The sequence below is a fragment of the Hyperoodon ampullatus genome (assembly GCF_949752795.1).
Source record: "Hyperoodon ampullatus genome assembly, chromosome: 6".
NCBI lineage: Eukaryota > Metazoa > Chordata > Mammalia > Artiodactyla > Ziphiidae > Hyperoodon > Hyperoodon ampullatus.
The window spans coordinates 45,899,633-45,906,669 of NC_136919.1; positions in this window are offsets into that span (position 1 = coordinate 45,899,633).

Below are 7,037 nucleotides of genomic sequence, written 5' to 3' on the forward strand. Positions count from 1 at the left end.
ACTTTATGTGGTCCCTCCCTTTCCTGCCAGCAGTCCTTACTCCCAGGCCATGAAAGAACTTCCTTGTTCTCAGGCGCATGCCTCATTCCAAATGGGCTGCTGGCTCCACCCATCATCCTTTGGGTCCTTTTGCAGAAGTCTTTGGAACCTCATTTATGCCCCAGGTTCCCTCATGCCTGCCACTTCCAAGTTGATTAGTATTAATCTGGTCCATTAAATTAATTAAGTAGGGCTTCTCTGGTCGTGCAGTGGTTAGGAATCCGCCTGCCAATGCAGGGGACACAGGTTCGAGCTCTGGTCTGGGAAGATCCCATATGCCGTGGAGCAAATAAACCCGTGTGCCACAACTACTGAGCCTGCGCTCTAGAGCCCACGTGCCACAACTATTGAAGCCCGCGCGCCTAGAGTCTGTGCTCCGCAGCAAGAGAAGCTACCGCAACGAGAAGCCCGCGCACCGCAAGGAAGGGTAGCCCCCGCTCGCCGCAACTAGAGAAAGCCCGCATGCAGCAACAAAGACCCAACGCAGTCAAAATAAATAAATTTATCTTTTAATTAATTACTATTAATTTTCTATTAAATTTATTAGTGTTCCTAATAAAGCTAAAGATTGCCAGTCCAGGGCTCTCTGATCCCATACATTTCCTAGAGCAGGTACCCAGGAAAAGTAAGGCAGGGTGTCAAGACCCGTGGCTTAGGATTGGGGGGGGTCAATCTTGTAAGATCCTATGACCCAAGTGTTTTTTTCCTTCCTTTTCAGTTGGCTGGTGTCTGGGAGACAACAATGTGGAGGGGAAAGGGGGGAAGAGGAACACTCAATGTTTCTTGCTTTTAGCCACATCTCATTTCATGCTATTGTGCTGAAATGGCTGGAAGACTTGGGAAGGTAGAAACGTGGGCTTCTAATTCTGGAATTACTGATGAAGACAAAAGAAAATTCAGGTTTGTTAGCTTGGTTCTCCTGCCCTCATTTCAGCTCCTCCAAAGAATAATCTAGAGAAACAAATGTGAGAAATTTGTTTCTAAACTACCACTAGAGAGAGAGGTGTGAACTGAACTCAAGATGGGACTGTAAACTCATGATTCAGCTCTCCAAGACAGGTATGAGCTGTCCTCTTAAATTCCCCCTGGGTTGAGCCTCACATCTGAACATTCCTCTTGATTAGTGCGTAATTGCCAAAATCAGAATTTTTAAAAGATTATAATACTCATTAACTGAGCTCAGAGTCACATGTTTACTGCGTTGCTTGTTAAGCAGTATTCAGAGCTGTAATGAACATCCCTAGTACTAAGAACAGGAAGAAAACAAATGATCAACTCCCATCTTAAAGAAAATAAACTTCCCTTACTCATAGCTACTTTTTTCTTAGCTGGTGACAGCCTGGACAGAGGACTGGAAAAAATGATGCAGCTTCTTTTGTCTCCAGGGTCAAGGCCGTTTGTTGATGCATAGAACACTGTGCTGGGTATGTTGGCCTGAGGAGTGGCTGTTTGGGCTGTGTAATGTGTTGCTTGCCCAAAAAACATCCTTAACTACCACCACTGCAGCTCTCTGCTCCCAGGCCCTTCTGCTAGAAACACAGAATTATTGTGCCAATCACCATGCTTAAGTTCCCACCATTAGCCCTTTCTTTTTTCTTGAGGAAGGGGGATGTTATATTACCTAATTAAAGATACTAAAAAAAGAGAGAGAGACTTTCCTGGCAGTCCAGTGGTTAAGACTCTGCGCTCCCAGTGCAGGGGGCCCAGGGGTTCAATCCCTGGATCCCTGGTTGGGGAACCAGCATGCCACATGGCATGGCACCCCCCCCCCAAAAAAAAAGATACTATTGCTCTTCCCTGGAGGAGGTAAATTCATGCCACCCCCAAATGCCAATTGCTCAAGGTAAGTGTGGACTGAAAGGGGAGGATATGGGTTCAGTTATACATCTACTGCTGCTGCTCATGAGCATGACTTTAAACAAGTCTTTTCCCCTCTCTGGACATCATGTTTCTTTTTAATCTTATACGATGAGGACAGGAGTTCAAATTAGACGTTGGATTTCCTGGATCCACAACAACTATTCTAATGGTGCAGGGAAGGCTAAGAAGAATAGGCAGTGATCCTCAAGCAGTTTGTCCTCAAAGCAGGTAAATATAGCAGGTTTGTTAAATGAATCTTATTTTCCTAACGGTTTCCAGTAAAACATTGGGAATTGTAGGTTGAATAGTGTTGCTGCAAAATTCAAGTCTACCAGAAGAACCTCAATGTAACTTTAATTGGAAATAAGGTCTTTGCGGATGTAATTAGGGGAAGGATTAAGATGGGCTCATACTGGGTTAGGCTAGGCCCTAACTCCAATGAGAGTGTCCTTATGAGACAGAAAAGGATGTACAGGGACACACAGAGAAGATGACCTGAAGACAGAAGGAGATTGGAGTGATGAATTTATAAGCCAAAGAATGCCAGGAGCCACCAGAAGCTGGAAGAGTCAAGGAAAGAGTCTCCCTTAGAGCCTTGCGAAGGATTGTGGCCCTGTTGACACCTTGATTTTGGATTTCTGGCCTCCAAAACTGTGAGGGAATGAATTTCTGTTGTTTTAAAACCACCAAGTTTGTGGTAATTTGTTTCAGCAGCCCTAGCAAATTAATACAGGAGTATTCTAAGGAATTTTCAGATACCAATTTTTATGAAATCACATTTGAGATTTAAGAAAAACTTTTTTCTTTTTATGATGATACAAAGAGGAAATGTACTTATATAGTAGTGCTAAGACTTGTAAATGCAAAAATTAAAGCTCAGAACCATACTTTAATTGCTTCTGCCTGACAAACCTGTTCCTTCCAGGACCGAGACAGTAATCCCCAAAACCGCCTACCTCTGGTTGCTTTTTCCTAACTGTCAAACTGCCTCAACATTTTTAACTTTTACCCTAGGTCATCTTTTCACAGTGTAGACAGCAGAGTCTCAGGATGCTTTCCCATCCTGAATTTATTAGCCAATAACATGGACAGCTCTCTGCAGCCCCCCTTGATAACAGGAGAAAATAGAATATCTAGCTAAGACCTAACATACCTAAACTAGCTTTACAATAGGATCTGTCCCGTGCCTGCCTATGCAGACCTGGACCGGCTAGCCAGAATGAGAAGGATGCCCAAGTCAGCAGAAGAAGTCAGCATTGACTTCATTGTTCCTGGGCTACTAGTTTATTTTATTTACTGTGGTCTTTATTAGGAAGCCTTAGCCTATCAAAATGGTATTTATTGCACTGAAAAGTTATTGGTTATATCCATTGACCCAGACTTCTGGGAATTTTAGGAAATATTCTAGGCAAGCATGCAAAGACAGATGTATAAGAATGGTTGTCGTAGCATTAATTAGCAAAAAAAAACAAAAAGCTGGAAGTATCCTAAGTCTATTAATAAGGAAATGGTTAAATAAAAATTTTAAATATTCTCTGGTTAATCTTATTACAGAGTGAGACCACTACATACTATGTTCCTCCTGATGGGTCACAATAGGAAGTTAACAGGATTACCTAAGAAGTATTCTTGCCAGGAAATCAAACTTGATCTGAGTAAGCTTTTAGAGCTATCAGTTCTCAGAAAATACAGTGGATGGAAAAACATATTAATGGTAGAGCAGGGACGCAAACAACCAAATGCTGAACATAAGGAAAATGATCTACTTTTTTCAATAAACAACTAGCACGAAAAAAGAGAACTATTGTATATTAAGGGAGACTTGAGACAGGCATAGAAAACAAATGTAATGTGTAGAGGGTGTTTATATCCTAATTCAAAACAATGTAACTGAAAAATATAATCAGGGAGGGAATTCCTGGCGGTCCAGTGGTTAGGACTCAGCGCTTTCACTGCCGGCCCGGGTTCAATCCCTGGTCAACTCCACAAGCCACACGATGCAGCCAAGAAAAAAAAATACTATTAAAAAAAAAAAAGTAATCAGGGAAAACTTAACACTGACTGGATATTAGATAATAACAAAGAATTACCGTTACTTTTTCTAGGTATAACAATGATACCTTGATTATGTTTGTTTGTTTGTTTACTGATTATGTTTTTTTAATCTTACCTCTTAGAGATATTTTACTTACAGATGAAATTACATGATGTCAAGGTTATGTTTTAAAATAATCCAGAGGGGGACTTCCCTGGAAGTCCAATGCTTAAGAATCTGCACTTCCACTGCAAAGAGCACGGGTTCAGTCCCTGGATGGGGAACTAAGATCCCACATGCCGCGCAGTGTGGCCAAAAAAATACTAATAAATAAATAATCCAGACAGTTAGATTATTTTTATTTTTTTGGCTGCATTGGGTCTTCATTGCTGCACACTGGCTTTCTCTAGTTGCGGCGAGTGGGGCTATTCTTTGTTGCGGTGCGCAGGCTTCTCATTGCATTCTCTTGTTGTGGAGCGCAGGCTCTAGGCCCACAAGCTCAGTATTGTGGCTCTCAGACTCTAGAGCACAGGCTCAGTAGTTGTGGCGCACGGGCTTAGTTGCTCCGCGGCATGTGGGATCTTCACGGACCAGGGATCGAACCCATGTTCCCTGCCATGGCAGGTGGATTCTTAAGCACTGTGCCACCAGAGAAGTCCCTAGATTATTTTAAAGAGGTATGTTGATAATTGTTGAAATTGCAAGATGGGTGTATGGGGGCTTATGATGCTAGTATTTCTAATTATGTAATGTTAGAATTTTTTTATAATAAAAAGTTTTAAAAGTGGTATATAACAAGTAAATATATATGTAGTGACATAGGATGATTATAACATAGAATATATTATTAATTAACAAAGTTATAAGCCAGCTTCTAATGCAGGATCTCTTGTAAAATTCATACATATCTACATTTAGGTACAGGAAAAATCTAAAATGTTATCACTAGAATGTCAGTAGTGGGTCTCTTGGCAGCAGAGTTTCAATGATTTTTTTAAATTAATGAATTTATTTATTTTTGGCTGTGTTGGGTCTTCGTTGCTGCGTGTGGGCTTTCTCTAGTTGTGGCAAGCAGGGGCTACTCTTCGTTGTGGTGTGCAGGCTTCTCATTGCGCTGGCTTCTCTTGTCGAGGAGCATGAGCTCTAGGCGCACAGGCTCAGTAGTTGTGGCACACAGGCTTAGTTGCTCCGCGGCATGTGGGATCTTCCCGGACCAGGGCTCGAACCCATGTCCCCTGCATTGGCAGGTGGATTCCTAACCACTGTGCCGCCAGGGAAGTCCCTCAATGATATTTTTTTTATTCCTTTGCTTATCTGTATTTTCTAGTAGTGTCACTTAAAATACACCCTTCCCAGTTTTTCTTCAACATGTGCTGGTTGTGAATAAGAAGTTAGTAATAAAGGAGGAGAGAGAATATTGATTGCTCCTTTGCTCAAAAAGCCTAGAACGAAAATTCCTCACTTCCCTTTCCTGGGGCACAAACATTCTGCTTAGGCCTGCCAGCTCATCCAATCCTCTCAATTCACACAGCACTTCCCTTCTCAAAATTGCTCACCAACAACTCCTCCTGTCAAAATCATTCAAGGTGTAGTTCAGGACCTAACTCTTTTAGAAAGTCTTATATGATCACAACCTTCCTCAGGGAGCCCCGTTTTTCGGGGTCTTTCCAAGCACAGGCAGGAACATGATCGTCCCCAGAGCCCCAGAATCTTCTGGGGAGACTGAGTAAATTCCTTTGGGCCAATGAATTCATCATGAGCCCAGTAGGGGGAGCCAGAACTTACTTCCCAACCTCTGGAGGCACCACCCCTGTATAAACAAACTCCATATGGAGTGTGATCAAAGATATGCACAAAACATTTTTTTAAGAAGGGAGGGAGGAGAGGTAGGCAGGGCTGTAATGTAATGTAAGTCTTAAAGGAGGCCTTTTTGTCTTATTTTCTATAATGAACTTTTCAGAGTGACAATCCTTGAACCAAGCTCCCCTATGCATTTATGTACAGATTTGACTTACAAAAATATATGCACGCAATTTCTCAAAAGTATGTGTGTGTGTGTTGTTTAAAGCCATATAGACCTTGCTGTTCAAGGAACAACAGGATGTTGCCAGGGCATCTCCAAATTCAATAAACTGAGCATTGGTTGGAGGAATTAGGTAGAGGCAGCTTGGAGAAAGAGCACTGGATCTGAGGTTGATGTTCCTAGTTGCATCCTGTCTCTAATCATTAACCATTTGTTTGACTGTAGGCTGTTTGAGTCTCTCTGGGCTGATTGTGAACTTCTGCGATAAGGGATGTGAAGGTGCTTTGAAATAGGGCACAACTGTTAAGCATTCGTAGAGCTCCCAACAAGCTGAGCCATCTGCTGAGATTTCACAGTCCCTGGAAGATGGCCAACCTCCCTCACTTAAACTCAGTCCAAATAATTGTGACTATGGGACAGCCAGGAGCATGGGAACTAGCTGGAGTTAACTTGGACAAAAGGATCCAAGCCTTCAAGCATCCAGCCAGACCTTTACCCAAGCTAGAACTAGGGGCCCCTTTACACTTCCTGGTTGCATCCTCCCCTTTTAACCACAGAGAGGTGAGAGGCTTAGCCAGGCTGCTCCTGCCGGAGGGAGCCATGTGTGGCTTTTCCCTAGGACACAGGGGACCTGAACAACCCTAGAGAGAGGAGCTGAAAGCTGGGATCCTTGAGTCATTGTTGGGATGCAGCTTCTCTAAGAACTCTGCTAGAAGCTGAGCTGGTAGAATTGGAGCAAGGCCTCAAGGAAAGAGATGTTTTTAAAAGTGGCCACTGCTGACCAGGGTTAGGGCACGATGAGCATTAGCTCTGCCCTGCAGGCAAGGCCCCAGCATCTACAGGTCCAGTTTGGGTTCATCTATGTTTGGAGTCAGGTGCTGATTTGTGTTTTCTCTGAGATCTTACCCCTCTTTCTGCACTATTTGTAGCTGACTGTGGCTACAGTTGGGGACAGTAGTTTTCTGCAGGGACTACTCCTCAACAGAACATGTTCAGGCCTGCAGGAACTGGCTTAACTTGCTTCTGAGAGTCTTAACTCCACCCCAGACTCCTTTGGCTTCAGGGAAGAGAGGTATAAGG